This window comes from Hylaeus volcanicus, chromosome 7 (assembly GCF_026283585.1).
Source record: "Hylaeus volcanicus isolate JK05 chromosome 7, UHH_iyHylVolc1.0_haploid, whole genome shotgun sequence".
Lineage (NCBI taxonomy): Eukaryota > Metazoa > Arthropoda > Insecta > Hymenoptera > Colletidae > Hylaeus > Hylaeus volcanicus.
Window position 1 is genome coordinate 14,184,335 of NC_071982.1, and position 19,403 is coordinate 14,203,737.

The 19,403-nt window shown below is 46.9% G+C and overlaps 1 long non-coding RNA gene across 1 annotated transcript in view; it reads left to right on the top strand.

Moving 5' to 3' along the window:
• Positions 1 to 19,355, top strand: part of LOC128880358 (uncharacterized) — a 108,592-nt gene extending 89,237 nt beyond the window's left edge. The window contains exon 4 of the long non-coding RNA XR_008457804.1: positions 19,304 to 19,355. This is a non-coding gene — a long non-coding RNA (uncharacterized LOC128880358). The remainder of the gene's footprint in view (positions 1 to 19,303) is intronic.
• Positions 19,356 to 19,403: the final 48 nt, after the last annotated feature.

Sequence of the window (19,403 nt, forward strand, 5' to 3'; positions counted from 1 at the left end):
ATTGAAACACACAGAGAAAACGAAATTTCCGTCGACTCGCATTTCCCACGATCCCCTCCCCCTCGAACTCCACCGTACTTTTTACTGCCTTGACGAAAATTTTTAACCACCGCAGTGGACGAAACAGCGTCGACCCTAGTTACACGCTTCCCAGCTCGTGGCCGCGCGTCGAGGGCTGTAAACTGTCCGCGAGGAACTCGAAAGCAGTAAAGAACGGTCGTAATACGCGCGCTAAACATAACGAGCAGACTGGCTACATAACAAAGTATTATGGACGCATTTTATTGTCCACGGAAAAGCACGTTCGAGGGCGGATTTTATACGCGTTCTCGCGCTTCCTTCCGACGTGACGACGCTCTCCTCGTGGGGGGATGGAAGATATTCGGACACTCGCCTGGATGTTCTTTACTTTTGTTTCTGCTCGTTCGACTGGTTTTTAACGCTGGATATTCCGCTTGGGAAAAATATTGTTCGAAAATTGTATACAAATTTCGTTGAATTAATTCTGATGCGGGTAATTGGAAATGAACTATTTCAAGAGGTTGCGAATCGAGGTACAAAGTTACTACTAAGTGACAGGAATACAGTTAAAGAGAAATTAAAAAGTTCATTGAAAGAACCTGACTATCAACATACGAACAAAATTAATCTCTAGAAAAGCTTGGTTCAGCTTTCAATTTCTCTAGTCCTTACCGAATTCGCGGGGCGAATTCAGGCGGGGAAACGTGAAAGCACGAAAATCCGCGGACGGATCGGTACTCGGCTTGGCAGATACACGCGCGAATACTCGGCAAAGGGTAAAAGAAGTAGATCCGTCACGGAAACGCACAATGGCTCACGCGCACACGCGCCCCGTCCGTGCAATTACCAGCGTACGCACAGCCGAGTCACGCGTGTGCAACTGTGCACGCGTGCACGGACGAACGTGCGGATAACGCATACGCCTCCCACACGCGTCGTTTTTCTCTCTTCTTCGTCGTGCTATGAATCCGCAACAAGTTTGCTACGCGACGGACGCTCGCATATCGCTCACTGGGTGGGTCTAATGTAACGTGATTACGTATTTAGAGCGACAAAGCGCTCGAGAGTATTCTCTGGGGACCCTCGTCCAGCTCCCAGTTCTCCCGTTTTAGCTTCTTTGCGCGTCGAAAAATTTCAGACGGTCCTCGAAATCTTTCAGATTTCTCCCATGACTTCCATTATACTATCTCACGAGAAAATAATTACCCATCCCTTTGAAACTTGTGTTATCTAAACTTGTACAATTGAATCCTTCCTGCTTGAATTTCATCCAACAATGGCTCGAAACTGAGGCACCGAAACATAATCAATAGTGCAATTTCAATACCCAAACGAATACTCGGAAGATCAAAATAATTTATAAATTACTTTCCCAAGAATCGTTAAAATGTATATATTAATTCAATGACCCAAATACTAATTTCTACGCAATGATTACCGAATGAAGTACCGTATCGTTATCTTCCCTCCGCGATACGAGGTTATCACGCAGATAAGAGTTTCGCCAATGCCCAGCCTGCCTGGAGATCGAAACGAAACCAATTATTTTCTCGCCGGTTGCGCTAATTAAGCGCGAGCTTAACGTAAACAAGCTTGCGAGGTACGAGAGCGCGAAACGTCATCAAAGGAACAGGGCAAAAGGCGCGTGATAAAACGTGCTACGTACGACAGCACTTAAATCGTTCAATTATCGATAGATCGTGTCGTAGGACGGGGGGGTGGGGGCGACAGTGACGCGATTACTTGGCAGGTTTTCGCGCGAATCAATAGAGACGTGTCGAGGCTACGGGCTCGATACAGGACGGATCAAAAATCTCTGAGCCGTTTCGGTCGTTTGATCCTCCGCTGTAATAATAATGAAGACAGTGAAGCGTTAAGGCAAATTCCGCTAATGATACACAAATTAAGAAGCGTCGAGGCATTCGATTCGCGAAATTAAATAACAAGAAACGCGAGTGCGTTGGCAAATAGGTGACGGATGTCTCTTGATCATCCCCGGAAACGTAATTGCAATCAAGACGATAATAATAATAATAATTAGGAAAGTCGATGGCGCGAGCTGGGGCATGCACGTTCGATTCGATCGTGTTCGAATCGTGGAGCGTGACGAATTAGTTGCAGACACTCGCGTTTCTTGAGGGAGATGGTTTCTCGCAGTTAGCGATATTTGGGAATTTATTTCAGCGCGAAGGGTAGGGTCGACGCATTCGAGGTTCTCGGCACTCATTTCGCATGTATTTAGGATACTAAATATATCCCTTTTTTTATGGCGATGAGCTTCATATTATCGATGATACATATTATTAATCAAACGCAAGGGGCCCAAAAATAGCATTTTATTCAAAGAATAGCATTCCCTCGAAGATCATTCGCCAAACATACGAAGTAAAAGCTACCCAAGGCCAGGATACTAAATCCAGATTCTTAAATAGCTTCCTCGCCGTTCGATGCTCGCGGTTACCTGCGCGACCGATGATAGCCCTGCGAAGACACGTCCACGCAGGGATTTTTCCTTCTTCCGGTTTCCCATTGTTTTTCGCCGTAACCCGCAAGGCAAGTGTCTTGACCAAAGAAGAAAAGGGGGCCCCCTCCCTGAGGAGCGAAGCGATAGGGGTGAGAGCGGAGATCGAGAACGTCGGACGGAATCGAGCGAGAAGGAACAAGCACGCAGGCGACGAGGGAAAGAGACGAAGCTAGATGGAAAGGGAAGGAGGGATTATGGTCGTGAGTTTGCCGAGGGACGATGGCCAGGGACGAAGGGGGGTAACTCAAGACGGGTCTAAGTGAGTCTTCCGGCCGACAGGCAATGATAGCCCTGAGAACTGACCCGACCCCCGGATATGTGTTGCGCATATATGTGGGGACACAGACACGAGCGTCGTCAACGTGTCACAACATTGTCCGCCTCTATTCGGACGGGCTGATCCGTAATGGCTTATTTCGTAAATCGGAGATTCGTAATGGGGAACGCGCGCGCAGTGATAGGTAAGCCGGTATGCGGTCAATTTGGCATAAGCGGTTTGCATGATGCCGAAGAGTTTCGGCTGTTGAGGTTACGAGGTGAACACCATGGACCAGGCTATTGGGGACGGGAAGATCGACGTTCCCGAATAGAGTCACTGTGGACCAATGGCGTCGTTGTTGAGCTTAACTGAGGATTGATAAGGAGGAAAAATTAGGATTTCGATACTACGATCACTGTTTACTGCAACTGTTAGACGACGACTGTCTCTTACTCCAAAATATCTGGCAAGTTGAAATCCAAGCTTATGTCATAATAGCGACAGTTAACATATAGAATACATTTATACTCTAACAATTGTTATTAGGCCAAAATAAATTCCTGTAATAATGAATGTTTTGTTGACGAAAATAGATGATTCGAATAAGAGGATGCTGAGACGGATAAGAGTGCAGAGGGTTTCATTCCATTCAGAAAAGCGATTTGGTAACAGTTATATCAGTCGTCTGAAACGATTCATTACGATTCTATTATTGCTTCTTGAAAGGTCATCACCAGTAATAACGTAATAGCTTCTCAGTACCACCATGAGTGTTTGAAAATGAATCACCGTACACTTACTCGTTAACACCAGGCATACTTGATAGATTAAATACGTGAACTTTCAATTTACGTAAATTAAAAATTATTTATCGGGACATTTGTCTTGCAGTATCCGGACATACTGATCTACTGTAAAAGATGAACCAAACGGAACACTTGTTTAGTAAGTAAATGTAAATAAATATTCGGTGAAAACTAAATAAATAAATTCAAGTCTGATACAGGGAATACAAGAAAAAGCACTTATTATATAAATGCGTTTAACTTATCCATGCAGTTGTCAAAAGAGTCAAAAATTGAATTTTACGAAAAGAGTATCGTCATTTCTACCAATCTTCCACGGTTTCTACGGTTCTCAGATTCCCTAGAACGCTCAAACGCCGCTCTACGCCGCTCAAACGCCCGAGTCGCACGACAATTCATTAAAACCGTTCTCACAGTGGAGATACGCACATGCAGAACACAAATTACTCGGCACAGCAAATCACGAAATGATGACATAACGCCTCCTACGCCTCCTAGCAGCCTTGGCGTTGTCAGATAATTAACTGGACATGTGACCAGCTTCCGTAAGACTCGCATCAGCTGCGCGCGCGACGTAGCACGTGAAATTTTCCCAAGCTTCTCGCCATCTTCCATTCCTATTTCCTCAACGAATTCTTCGAGGCGGTATTATATAGACCTCGGAAGATTTTCGCGAAGACGACACGAACCGAAGCCTCACCGGTTGTTGGATCGGATTTCAAAACGCGCTAAATCGGTTCGAAGGTGCACCAACCCCTTCTCCCCCACCTTCGCCGTTTAATCGTCTACGTCGTAATTTGAATTTCTGAAAACGACATGTCATTAACACCGGACCACCATTTGCCGCGTCTTACTTATGTTCGACTTAAACCTTAATGAGAGCTACGCGTTAAGTTCGTGCCGACGCGCTTAATGACGTCGAAGGTATCAGTTTAAGGGGATGACACGGGGGGGTGGGGGTGGTTCGAGAGAAGGGGGGTGAGATTGAGCTTAAGGTCGTAGGACGATCGATGGCTGCGAGCGCGCGGACTAAAGGAGTCATTTGTCTTCGTAGCCACTTTGCTTGTCAAATCGAGCCGGCCTATTATTATGGCAAGCCCGTTAGATGCCTTAGATTTAAACACGCCCGATTTAAGTTAATATCCTGCCACCGTCGCGATCCACTTTTCAAGCATGGCTAACCCTTTTGAAAAGTCGTCTGCTGGCAAAATCGATAGTCCTCGTTGTGAATTTGAATACACGCGACGATGTTGGCAACGACGAAGCGTATAAGTAACATAAATGGTTTTCGAGGGTTGTTTAAGAATATCAGGTGTGGACATTAATTTCGTGACTTTCTAGGGTTAACTTGCTATTTATTTAAAAAGAGAAATTTGGTACTCCAACGTAACGAACTGGTCGGTGAATATTTCTATTTAAACTAGAGTTATAAATAGTTAAATGAGAAGATCGAAAATTAATTTCAACCCTTAGTAAAATCGTCCTGTCAGCCGTGGTGAACACTTAAACGCCATTGTCCAGGTTTGATCGTAGTTTTGTGTACTTTTACTTTGAAACAACGATATGTTATACTTTAAAGTCACATTTTAAAAATCCTCTCTTATCAAATCGTTGGCATTCGCGAACTGGTACAGAATTATGTCGTCTTTAAATGTTACTCTTCGAAAACAATGGGAAGTTGCTAGCCACTTACATCAGTGGAACATCGATGGGGGCGCAAACAAAGGGACAAAATACCCATACGTAATGGTCGTTCGTAAAGTATTCGGTAATCACAAACCTGTAACACGTTACGCAAGTTCGACATCCGGTAAAACTACACGTAAATACAGTTTTCTTTTGGATTCTCAACAACTTTTCAATCTTGACTCGTATAAATTCCTATTCTCACTTATTTAAGCGTTACTTTATAGCACTGTCAAGTGAATAAAATACTAAAGCTACGCAAAAGGTGGGGCCTACCCTTAAGAACTTTAAAACTTTCTTTTCTACATGCTTTACTAACTATCCCTTACTAACAAACGTAACAATGGTGGCCAGCCCCACGTCTGAAAAAAAGGTCGTCTTCTCAATCCTCGAGAACAGGAAAATGAAAAGCAAACAGTTTACGAAGGTTCTCCGTTGTTCCCTGTGTCGACCCAAATGCTGACCGATAAGAATGGCGATTATGCGAGACGAAACTCGTTAGCTCGCTTCGTTACCGCTCGGAAAGGCAGCAGCCGGGGTATTCGCGAGCCAAGGAGACGTACTTAGCTGGCGAGGCGGATGAAAACGCCGAGAAACATTTTCATACGTCCGCGCGCGTCTATGCGGATCGCTAATTAGCATTCTCATTGAGAAAGACTGTTCCTCCGAGCCCCGTGGCCCTTCCACGTTCCGCTGGATATCACGGGCTCTCGGGGAAGAGGAGGCGAGCACAAAAGGTGTACCAAAGCGAACGCCTGCGGAAAGAGGCGGTCACGGCGTGTTTCCGAGTCCCCGGTTGCTTATTTACTAATTCGGAAGCAATGTAAATAATCGCGCCATCATGGCCGGACGGCAATCACGGCACAAATAGCCTAGCCCAGTCTCTTTCAGGAGACGAGCTTCACTGGCCACGTGGTTCCCCACGTGAAAGTATAGTCAGCGCGCATGACCGGCGTTCAGCAGGTGTGGCGGGTCAATAGTTGTCCGATCCTCGCGATCATCCAGGTGTATCGCCTTCCGTAGCATTGTCAACAAGTTCCGGATCTGAGAATCCCGCCTACATATCTCGGGGATACGAGCAGTCTTTTGTCGAGGCCCCCGTCGCGCGAGTCCGCGATCAATTCATTTTCCAGCGGCACGGCTCGCGCGTACATTCAATTTCTTAATGAGGTTTATTACACTCCACTCCTTTTTTTCTCCGCCCTCCCCCTCGGTTTCCGTTCCCGTCGCGCACCCTTTTGTACCCGGCGCTCTCGCGACATTCGCGTTTGATAATATTTTTATTTCCCTGTTATTCTCGCGCTCCGGGTGTTTGCATTGTCACCTCATTAACATTACCGCCACTCGATACACGCTTTCGGTCTCGTTCTCTTAGGCTCCCGTCTGTCGTTCTCCGGCCGACCAGAGTCTAGACGTGTCACGATTTTTCCACGGAATCGTTATTTTTTTTATTTTTTTTCACTGGGCCCTCCTCTGGGACTCCATCCCGAGACACGAACCCGTTGATATCCGTGGCTGGCGGCGTTATCTCTCCCGGTCGTACATCCACCGAGTTAGCGGAAACTTTTTCCTGTTCTTTCTGTCCGTCCACCCTTCCGTCCACCCCCATCGCATCCGACTCCTGGCTCCCTTTCTTTCATGTCCTGCCGCAAGGTTTCGTTTTATAACCACGTAAACTCTGTTTAATTAACGCGTGGACTGAAAGAGGAGGAATTTTCGATGTAAGCGGCGCGCTGCATCGCCGGGTGCATAAGGTACGCGCGCATTGCGATGATCCTACGTCGGTGATGGAGTTGGTCGAGACGGTGGAAGAGTAAATGGTTAGAGGTCGGTCTGCAGGGGTTGCAACAGGGAGGACGCAATACCCGGTGCCGGTGGTCGTAACGTTGACGATGGTGGTGGTGGTGTTGGGCGACGGTGGTAGTGGTGGGTACTTGAGAGAGCTCACCGTTTCCCTTATTCCTTCAATCAACGTCAGCTGGGGAGGCGAGTCTAGTGTGTACCCTGGGCAAATACTCGCGTGCTCCGCACTAGAGCAGCATAGAGCTCAATGACTACATCATCCACGAAGGTGGTGGTTAGCTAGACGCGCCTTTGCCCCATCCGGGCAGACAGTCATCGAAATCGATTCTTTCCGTGAAATAAACGGCCGGCTCGCAAATACTGGACGGTATTATAGTAAATAGAGCGCCTCTTCCTGAAACTCCGCGCTCCGAAAAAGACGTGGGGATTTTCGCGATATCGTCTACCTGGTGGAATACTGGTACGCGGAGGAAGATAAATATTTACGGCAACTCTTGGAATAGGTACATAGGTAAATTAAATAGAATAATATCTATCAACTTTGTTTCTTCTTTCAAATCAATTTTATATAATGCTTCTAATTCTAACTAAAATGGAGACAAAATGGATTCAAATATTTAAAATTGTACACACACTCCTAGTAGTCTATTTAACTTTGAATTATTTTAATATGTCCCGGAGTACGTAAGAAATGTTTCAGGTATCGATTAAGCAACTGAATAGACTTCGTGTTAACGTTGGTAGTACATTTCGTTCTTAGAAAATTACACAAAGTTTTCAACCACTTCAAGTAGCAAAACGAGGAATTTTGAAAGAGTACCCTGATCAGAAACACAAGTTGTCCAAAATTGCTAAGAGATCTGACTCATTAAAATTGGGAAAGAAAAAACGTGTTGGCCACGAGTTCCATGATGCTTCACCCCACAGTGAATGCACTCCGGGTGTCGATGTCTCGCGTCTAGAAAGGTCTCGTTAAAGTAGGAAGGAAGAGGGCCGGATACACGGCGGTTACGCATGCATCATGGGTCGCCTAAACAAGCTGTTTAGACGACTTCAAGTTAACCCAAATTGACTCAATTGGATTAACCGCGCCGTGGCTCACCCGACACTTGGGAACCGGCCTGTTCCGGCGTCACTGTATCCGCGAGAGTGCCAGTCCTTTGCTTCTCATGCAAATACGCATCGCGTTATTCCACCACTTCAGCCCCTCTTTCCCTCGTGTCTTTCCTAGTTCTTTTTTCTCACCCGTTTCTCGTGTCCCCGGGCCCTCCTTGCCCCGTTCGCGAATTTAGCTGGTTAGCTAAATTGACGGCGTTTGGGAAAATTGGCTCGGCTACTCCCCGCGCGGGCGTCAGAGGTCTCCCAGCGCGAGAAGACCCTTTGTCTTCTCTGCTCGGCCAGTTTCCCTCTCCGTCCTACCGCGAAACCGTCTCTTTCCGATAGCCATCCGGGGGCTCGAGCCTCTTTCGCATAATTTGGCGCGCGCGGATAGACCGGATCCCGTCGACGCGAGGAGACGAAGAGATCACGAAGAGTCTTCCGCTCCTCGAGCCAGTTTCGCGCTGGCACACGTGACGCGTTGACGCACGTCGGTTCTCTCCTCTGTCCTGTCTCTCATGTCAATTTGCGCCCGAGGGCCGCGGAAGGAAGAGACGGCGGAGAGGAGGAACGAGGAGGCACGGCCAGAGGAGGAGAGCCCGGAGAGGCTTACGTTAAATCGTAGGATCGGGGGAGTGTTGCATGGATTGGAGTGTCCGTTCCTTGGCTAAACGTGGCTCCCTACGCGTACACGTAACGCATACGCAGCCGTTCCTCCACCATCGGCACCGGTTGCGTCTCTGTTTCTCCCGATCGTCCCGGTCCGATCTCTGTCCTTATTATCGTTGCACCCGATCAAGTTGTCTTTCTCTCTTGGCCGCTCTCCGCGATATATGGATCGTCGGAAGTCACCTTCCTCATTATCATACCAACAGGCTCGCTCGCTCACTCGGACACAGCCTTCATCCTGTGCCCTACTCACTTACGGATCGCGGGTGATCAACCCAAGTGCGGGCTACTCGACCGCTCGGCGATCGTTAGGGTGAATACCGGATCGTTCCAGTAGCCGCGAGAACCACTGCCCTGGGGGACAAGACGCAAGTCCATTATACTCAATCACGGCATGATTGGCTCAAACGATCAGACCACCGCTTGCCGCGCGTCGTTCCACGGACGTGCCGCGTTCAGCTTCGTAACGTCAAGAAGAAGAGATCCTGCTTTGCGCTCGGGACCACTTCTGTCCGTTCTCCAATTTCCTCTTCCTTTTCGAACGCCGGTCTTTTCACGAATCTGTTGCGTCACATGGATAAATCGTATGGATATAGTTGGTAGGGCCTTTGGACCATCGAAATCGATATATTCAACAGTCGGATTCGATTACTGTTTCATTAAAGATCGAATTAATTTATGATCGAATTAATAACCACGTACTCGTGAACCACATCGAATCTCCGATTCGGAATCGATACCTGTACAAAGCAGAAAAAGACGCCATGCGTTTCTACTTTGCAACGCTGCCTTAATTAATGGAATCGTAGTAACGAGCATCGCATCTAATCAAAGACACCTCCAGGCCGGTCCTAATTCATCAGCATCCACTCGATAAATTGATTCGCAGTAACCAGCTGTTTCTGGTTTTCCGACCGATCAAAGGTGTGCCCCACGCATTCCGTTTCGAGAACCTCGAATGTAGACCAAGGTCCAGCTGCAACAAAAGCCAACGGCACGATCCGAACGACGCCAAACCCCGTTTCGTGTCTATCCGTTCCCGGCATCTGTTCCGCTGGAAGGCCGACTTTCCATCTTCGGGACTGATCTCTCATCCTTTATTATTATTATTTTTTTTTTTATTGCCATCGTATCCGAAGCAGATTATCAGGACACGGAGTTGGTTCGCGTTCGTGCTTCGTATCTGCGATCGTGATCGCGGCTAGCCCGATATACGAGCACCTTAATGACGTGGAAACGCGCCCGTTCCTTTTCCTCGTTTTTCCCCCGAGCGGACAATGGCGGTGCTTGCGACCGTGCTCGCCGAAGCTTCCGTCAGCAATGCGTCTTTCCCTTTATTTCTCTCGAGTGTCCGCGGCGGGGACACACTTCGCGGCGATAAATTCGTAAATAACGGGCTGGAAGTAACCCGAAAGCGACGCTTCAGTTTTCCTGGCATACTTTTCGAAACTGCGGCTTCCAGACGTGGACCGAGCGCGCACCGTCGCGAGCCAAACGCGCAAGCACGGAACTTTGGCAATTGAATATAATTAAGCAATCTCTCGGGGCTACGGCCAGCGATATCGACGACGGGAAAAAGCCGGCGCAGCGAAAAGCTCCGGGAGTGCAGGTTGGCCGGGTGCCATAAGGAGACCACGCCACGAAATGCCGACGACAATAATGCCGATAATCCTGGCCGCTCCTGGTTGCCAATATGCTGCTAACGTATCTACATAACTGCCTCGAAAAGTAACCCGTGGCCAATAAAAAGCAAACAGAGGAAGACTGGGAGTCTGTCGTTAAGCCTCCTCGATCTACTTGTCGCTGATTACTCGAAGCCGAATCTGGGACTCTTGCTTGGCACGGGGAAGGAGCAGCTCTTCTGTCGAGGATCAGAATCAGGACTTCTGTGGTGTTTGAGTTCACTTTACGTCCTCTCATTCGTGCCACTCGGACTCTATCACCGTTACGCTTATCCTTCATAGATAGGCTGCAAGTCTTATAAGCTGGGCTACACAAGATGACGTGTGCATCTTAATTATACAATGTCTATCATAGCCAATAACCAATAAGTAGCACTATCAATCTGAGATATTATAAATTAAATGCTTCGCAAGTTATCTGCAGAAAAAGGAGTTCGTTAAAAGAAAATCACAGTCTTCTGACATCCTCCACGAACTTGCACCTTTTAAACACAGCACCAAACGACTCTGTAAACCTTGCCCAATCGCCTGGATTCATCAAACTTGTCTATTGCTCTTTCGACCTTTGCTCGACTGACCTACCTCATTCGAGGGACCAATTGCTAGCATCGAGCAGTTAATTCCGCGCGAAACATTCAAATCCGCTTTCACGCTCCAAGTCTCCTTCGCCAAAGGGATCCCTGGACGTTCGTGTCCGTGTCCGTTTCCATCACGCAATTATTATCAACCCCAAGACGCAACAGTATCCCCCACCCTTATCTCGACCCGATCGCGGCGAGGAGAATAACGTGGCTTCCTAAAAGGAAACGGGGAAACCGTTACTCCACCCAGGCACGAGTCAACCGACCTCCTCGGCGCGACTCTCAAGACGTTGGCGAAGCAGGAGTTCGTTTGTCCTCCAAGACGTTAGACCGACCTCGGTGGGGCCCCTAACAATGGCAACAAGAAGCCGAAACGTCGGTTACGCCTTGTAACGGCAGCTGGCACGCGCTCCTCGGCCCTAAGGAGGCCTTCCCTCTACCTTCTTCGCCCTTCTCCTTAGTCTTGCGCGTTGGGGAACCGTCGCGAAGGGTGCAGCCAGTCTGGAGAAGTTACCTTACCTGAATCCCGGCTGGGGGATACCTGGACATTTAAATCGGTGGACGCCACCCGGCAAAACCACCTGAATGCTAGCAAGGGGGCCTTCTTGATCTTGCAGCGGCGTCGAGTTTCGGGGACCACGAAACGAACTCCAAGCACCTTTAGAATTTTGTTACTTTTCATTCCGATTCCGAATGATGTTTCGGACAAATTGATCAGAGGATTCTGCAGGGATTGCGGTTGCGGAGATGTATTGGATTTGTAGATAGCTTCATTGAAATTAAAATTACAGTTGCGTGAGCAATAATTGAAACAATAGTGTCGTATAAGCATAGCGTGGCATAAAAGGGGTAAGTGATCTCATGGATAAACCATCTCAGAAATTTAATTTCACGTTCTTCTAAATTCTCCAGAAACGCATCCTCCTAGCTGCCAGACCTGAAAACAAACGTTCCATAAATGAATTCTACTAAACCTTTAGTAACGACGAAGCAAATTATACGCTAGAGAAAATGAGAAATTGTCATATGTATCGAAATAGCAAGTACATTAATATTTTAACCAGTGAAATTCGATCAAAATCTGCGAGTTTAAATACCACGGGAAACACCATCGATCGTCCCCTCCGCAAGGGAACGTCGACGCCGCTGAGGGCAAGGACCGTTGTTCCTACTTCCTTTCCAGAAGGAGAACGACGGGCGCCGCAGGATTTTTTGTAGCTTCAATATTAGACGTTAGCGTTTCCCACAGAGAGAAGTCATGGGAACACATCGAGGAGAGGCTGCAGATAGTCTCGTGAAAATTCTCCGAGGAGATTTGCGATCGCACCTTGGGTAGTTTTCCCTGGCAGCCGTCGTTTTCGGATAAAGGAGCCACGTTGAAGTCTTCTTTCTCCCCCTCGCCCTCCAACTTGTCGGCTACCTTTTTACACTATACTTTTATATATTGCTGTTCAACGTTCGTTCTTCCTCGATTTCGCTAGAAACTGGTATGTGAGAGCAAGAAATTTTTGTTTGGGTACCAAGCATTTAATTTTAGTGTCTACATCTCGGACTTCTTCAGAAACTCACGTATTAATAATTGGCAAGTACCATGATAACGTTGAAAAGTTCATCAATTCTATTCAGGCGACGATAACTCGTCTCCCAGTTTAAATATAAGTTAAACCAATACTCTAAACGACACCACGATTTTTCCATCGTCGTCCAAAGTGACGATCATCGAAGCATCGTGTCTTCGCGTAGTTCGAATTCAGCGCTTACCCCTTTAATTGGCCGAAACGGCTGGAAAAAAGTACGCGAAATCCGACAGGCACGGGGCGAAAGGTCACGTCTGGAACGGACCCGGTTTTCATTCGTTTCGCTGTAGTGAAAAATCCCGTCGTCATCGAGCATGCGGCTCGTAAAAGTGACGCGCTCATTATCACGCGTATTATCTGGGTACGCGGGGGCATGAATGGCGACCGAAATCGAAATGAAAACGGAGGAAAGGTCATGTTCGCGTGCCAGGAATAACACGGCCGTGGCGTTGACCCACATTGTTTTTGAAACGCGATTAAACTCATTGAAAACGAACCGAAGGTAGATTAATGGCCCTGGGTCGCGTAATCGCGGAGAGCGAGGTAAAAAGCGAAACAAATTTAACGAGCTGTAAATTATGAAAATCGGTGACAGGCCGCCGCTTTTAAATGATCCCCTTCCCCCGCATTCTCTCTCTCGCTCATTCATACGCACGCTATACGCGTTCCCGCTCTATCCGGCTCTCTCGCACTTGTCGAAGTTTGGTTTGGGCGCGTGCCAGTGAATCGAAACGATTCGAATGCAAAATAATAATAAAACAGTCGGGCGGCGGTGGTGGGGGCGGGTGGGAGGCTGTCGACGCCACGGGGGTGGTTGACTGGTGGGCGGCGCGGGTAGACGGGGTTGGCAGCGCATTAACGCAATTAACCTCCAATTAATAACACATCAATTGACACCCGGTCAACTTGTTGCATCGGAGCAGCCCGATAATATGCAGAACGCGTGTGAGCCGTGTGTGTATGCACACGACTCGCCGTGCCTCTGCTTTTGTATGCGTGTATCATTGTGTATATACAACGCAGTTCTCTCTCGCTCTGTCTCTTTGCACGCTGGCTCGCCCTGCTACCATCTGCCAGTGTACGTCTATACACATTCACGATTAGGCGTCACGAAACGGGGGTGTGTTTACCTGTCTGCGGGTGCGTGCCGCGGAAGGGTGCTCGGTCAGTCTGCGGATAATAATGAAACGAATGTTGCAATAATTTTATATCGAGGGGAAAACGGCTCAGCTATGCGTGCGGATCGTAGCCACGGACATGGGCCGATGACCATAACCGGGTTCCCATGCAACCCCCTGCGAACACTCCGCCACATGACACCTACAGGGGGTGGAATTCCAATGCACATGCTGTCGCGGCGGTACCTCGATTACGCCATGTGGGGTACGCGCGGCACGATACACGCCGGAGTAAAAACATGCCAGCTACTTGTACGTTCAACGTTCCTTGCCGGAAGGAAGTCGTTAGGGTCGCAACGTGCAAGTATTGTTTCGTTTTCGCTGCGGGTTCCACCCGGTTGTCCTTCCTCGTCGATCGGAAGCCACGAAATCTACACGAACCATCGACCAAGAGGCCATTCCTCCCCTCCTGTTGATTCATTTTTCGCTTTCCTGGCTATTATCGAGTGGGACCGAGAAATATTGGAATTTAACCTTATCGAGGTGTTGCTGTTCTCAAGGGTTTACATGGTATACCGAGTACATCCGAGCGTAATAGGTTTATCAGCAGAAAAGAAGGAAGGTCAGACCTGTGTTCTCGAGGCAAAAGCGAGAGAATTGCACATAATCGTGGTTTAAGTCCGCCTATTTTTAACTTAAAAATCATTTCAGAATTATGCAATCCCTAGAATTTCTCGCGACAGGTCAAGACTTGTTCCACGACGGGGGTGAAAAAGTTTCAGTGGCTATAGACCCCGTCGATTGTAATTCCATCCCTTTTATATCGACCTTTGTGCCTTCTATTTTTATAAATCTCCGCCCGTAGAAGGGGTAGCGAATCTATCAAAGGAAGCGAATCGGGACGGCCAAGAAGGATAGGTTTCTTTCTTTTCGTTCGCGGATTCATTAAAAAATTTCGATTCGAAGTTTCCCCTTTGAAATTTCATGCAAGGTCGACGCGTCGATGGAAAGCTCGTGATCGATGGTAAGAGAATAACGAACGCTCGCCTGCAGCTTTCCTGCGTTCAGGTCTCTTCTTTAATTACCCAGACCTATAGGTGGGAGTTATCAGCGCCGATAACTCGAAACAATGGCTACCTTAAATCCTAACTCCTGAACGATGGAGGTCTTCGGGAAAAGTCGACGGAATTACGAGCCAGCCTTCCATTAACTTCCGTTCGTAATCGACAGTTCATTTTTGAAGCATCCTCTTCTTGGTCTCAACGTTCGTTCTTTCATTCCGCTGTATTTCTCTTCTACGTTGGATTCAAGTCTGTAGGAATTTTAGAATGGCATTGCATATACCAATTCTTGAGGAGATACAATGTTCTCCTTCCATTTTATAATTAAACTTCTCCTTACCTCATCACTTCATATTAAATCTCTTCGTCTTCTCTTGTCTCCTCATCTCTCCACTTCTTCTTTCCTCCAAAAATTTCATAAGAACATTACAATGTCACTAGGACGCGCAACGTTCAAGTTGCGTCCACCCAGTAATTTTCTAATCTCGTACAGCAACCCCACCGGCATGACTTGTAATCACCCCTTCAAATCAAATCACCTGCTTAAACGGTAAATATCGCATGACGCACAGGAAATGGCTGTTGGTTGTTCATCAGGCTGTTTTCGCTTCACACTAAAGTGATCGATGCGACTGTCATTGCCAGTCGAAATACGTGGTCAGCTACGAACAAACCACGTTTCTTATTTCCCAACGATTTTATCCTTTAATTGCAGTAATCTTACGATTCTTCGCGCTCTAATCCACTTATCGTCCCTCGCGAATGTGTTTACCGTGCAAACACTGTTAGAAGCTCGGTCGTTTAGGTGGAGTTTAGAAACAATTTGAAAGTAGGAGAAAATGTTAGGAGAATGTTACGTCACGAGTGTTTAAGCGTACATTCGCATAGACCTTCCAGATCAAACCAAGGGGTGTTCGCCGTTGCTGTATTTTCAAATCTGTGATACAAACAAGCAAAGACCTACAGTATTATCTAATTAATAAAGGAAACGAATAAACGCGATCTTCATCGTAGAAAATTCTACGAAACATAGATAGAGAATTCGAAAGCAGTTTCAAACGAATTTTTCGTAGTAACGTTTCGTTTTGACGAATTCAACAGCGCATCTGTCGGACAGGTATCGATGCCGAGGCACGAAGCTCGGTCGAGTAAGTTTTACGCTTGTAATTAGCACGGCGTGGCTACTTCCGAGTCGCAGGAACAGTGGGAGAGTTCCTAAAACCATTTCCGGCGGACACCCTTTTATTCTCCCCGTCCCACGCATGGCAGCGCAGAAGGGAAGTACCGATCAAAATTAGGAAGGACAGAAGTTCCCGACCCCCCTCGAAGAGTTACGTTCTTCGAGGCAGGTACGATCGCAGACTTTTATCGAGCCTTCGAACATATGTCACCTTTTTTACCCCGTGACCACTCCCCCCTTGCCGCCCAAGATAATTGCTGGGGAGCAGTATCTCCGAACGAAATCTTTCTATTCGTGGAAAACGAAAGCAGCCTTATCGAAGTCGGGCAATAATCGAGTCGATAGATCGACGAGGAAATCATTTTTCAGAGTTACTTTCACCGTGGCGAGGAATCCTCTCAATTCATAATAAATATTTAAATCAAAGGCGGTCCGATTTCCCAGCATTTCACTGATAATTCCCGACGAAAATTCCCAATTGCGAGACCAATTACATATCGTTCAGACTTTCGAGGACGTTTCTGACGATAGCCGCGCCAGATCAGCCGAATGGAAGAGATCGGACCTGACTTTGCGCATCCCTGCTCCGGAGAGTATCAATAAACTGCCGCGGCCATTACTTCGCCGCTGGGATCGTCCGTCCTCTACATTTCACGACGCACCGCTCCCGTCCGAAACAAATAGAAGGCAAAGACCAGGGTAATCAATATTCAATTAGATTCATCCTCCAGAAGCGAGCAAATGATCGATGAATTTTAAGCTCGTTTTCTCCCTTTTCCTTGCGCGATCTCGCAAAACGGTGGAAGCAGCGCGGGCTGAAAGCCGAGCGCGCAGCTCGAGGAAAAAAAGTACAACGATCCCGTGCTTTCCACCAATTCGCCGGTTTTGCCACGTGTTGCTATATACGCATTTCTCTTTGAGCCTCCTTGTTGCTTCATGAGCCGGCGCGTATACACACGTCTAGTCGCTCTGTCGATATATAGGGACGAGTACTCGTGTCCTCGAACGCAGGCGGCTCGTGCGTAGGCAAACTATGGAATATGTCGGCCTATTGAGCGCAGGTGCTTTAAGCTGCTCAGCTGTTGCTTCGAATCTCGTGCACATTCACGCAAACATATATCACGCTGATATTGGTGCACGCTAAGCGCCCCGGCGTATCATGCTGCGTGCGTGCAAACGCAGAAGGCCGACTCGCGTGTACCCACGCACTTATGCGTATCGGCAATTGAATCGTGAAACGATCGAGCCCTGTCGTCGGTGAATGAATTTGTCGAACGTCTGCCGATTATCGCCCGCCGCGAAAGGCCCTCGTGAGAAACTGACCCGTACGAAATCGCCGGTCAATTATCCTTATTCTTGAGACGTCACCGTGGATCCAATTACGATCATTGGAATGTTATTAATACGTCATGTTCGTTAAGAAATTAGTAGGTTTCTTTCGGTGGTAGTCGCTCCATTTTTCCGAAAGATTATACCACTTTAATAATAAACGTTTTATATAAAGAAGCGACAGCATGTAATGTAGTAAATAGTAAATTTCATAAAATTCTTATTGCGTTCGGCAACTGAAATTAAATCGACACATTCACGAAGAAATATTGTTTTGTTGCCCGCAGGCATACTATTTTTCAACGGGATTACACCATTTTCATAATGAACGACTCATACAGAGAAGCAGAGCTCTCTAACGCAACAAATAAGGTTATTACACCATTTTCGTAATGAATGTTTTCCTTGCGCAAATTAACTGTAATTAACGTGTTCACGAAGAATATAAAAATATCGAATTCTTGGATAGTTACGAGTCTCGCACGAGAATGGAACATTCATGAGCGAGATAAACCACCGAATTAGGGACCAAAGAATCGAACGACTCCGAGTCGAACGGTAGACTGTTTCTACCCTCGAGTTTGACCAAGCCAGATGGTGTGCTGGTCTATGACCGAGGATTTGCTATCAATTACTTTTTTGTGCCCCTTTCGTCCTCCGGCTATCGATCAACGACAAACGTGTAATCCCCGACGACGAGTCGATTCGACGCAACTGCCTACGCTCTGAATAAGAAATTCACAGCAAGTAATTTTCTTATGGTCGCCCTCTTCTTCGACCAATCTCGACGTTTGCGTTCCGCTATACATTCAGCTTTCGCTAAAACTCTCGGCAAGACATCGGGCCGAAGTTAGAACACATCGCGTTACAGAAGGACTGTCCGACTCGTCGCCCGTGGTCGATCAGTGTATTTTTAACCGATAACGCTAGGAATCTCCATCCACGTTTCCTGGCAATACGTGCGATGAACCGATACACTTTTCCAGCGTTTACGTTTAAGTGGCTATGTCGACGAAAGAAATTTTATACTTATACGTCTGGTTTCGTCGTGGATCGCTCCGAATTACATAAACGACGTTATCGCGTCAAGACTGCAAATGTTCTTGGAAAAATCTTGTGGGTAAATATGAGAAATATGAGAATATTCGAAATCTTCAACAAGCATCTGTAGTTTGTGAAGATGTAGACTCTGTATTTTCAATTTTTTTAGAAATTGAAACATTTCTTGACCTTCTTTCCCGTATTTTCATTTTATTCTAGAAATATTCGACTACAAGTTCCCGCAAGAATTTTAAGATTACCTCGCATGGATTAAAATCTTGAGTAATGTCATTTGTACCCATAGAACGTCTAAACAAAATGCGAACAAATATAATAGGAATGAATGAGAATTACACGAAAATTGCCTAGAAATTGATCCATACAAATCATTATCGAACGTGATCATCGTATCGAAATTGTCTAAATAAATATGTATAAGGATAAAATACTCGAATAAGAGATACAGCGAAAAAATTCCACGATAAACCGTAACCTTACAAATGTGAAGAATACCTAATTCTGTTAACCAAAAGTTGCTATATAGAACGTTTTCACGTTGAAAGACTGCACAAGCAGAGAATTAAACCGAATCAAGCTGGTAGGAAGTGAAGAATTAAATGAAATTTTCCCGTATCGCGAGTAAATTGGCACGAGTAGAGGTCTAAGAGTAAAGTCAACGACAGTCGTACACAGACCGTTCGGTCGGTACTATCTACGGAAGTGGGCGTCTATATGCAGAGCTTGTCTAAAATAAAATACAGTTCACGGTTTAACTTTACGTCTAATATCGATCTCCTTTCATTGAGCGGGTAGGCGAGCCGTTTCCGAATACCCGACTAAAAGGCGTTCGACGTTACTTCTGTTTCAGACGGATAAGAAGAATCGCGCGAACGAAAATCGAGACGAGGGAGCGAGGGGCACCCAGCCCTTTGGTGAGCTCGAAGGATGCAGCTCCCAGGCGGGAGCAC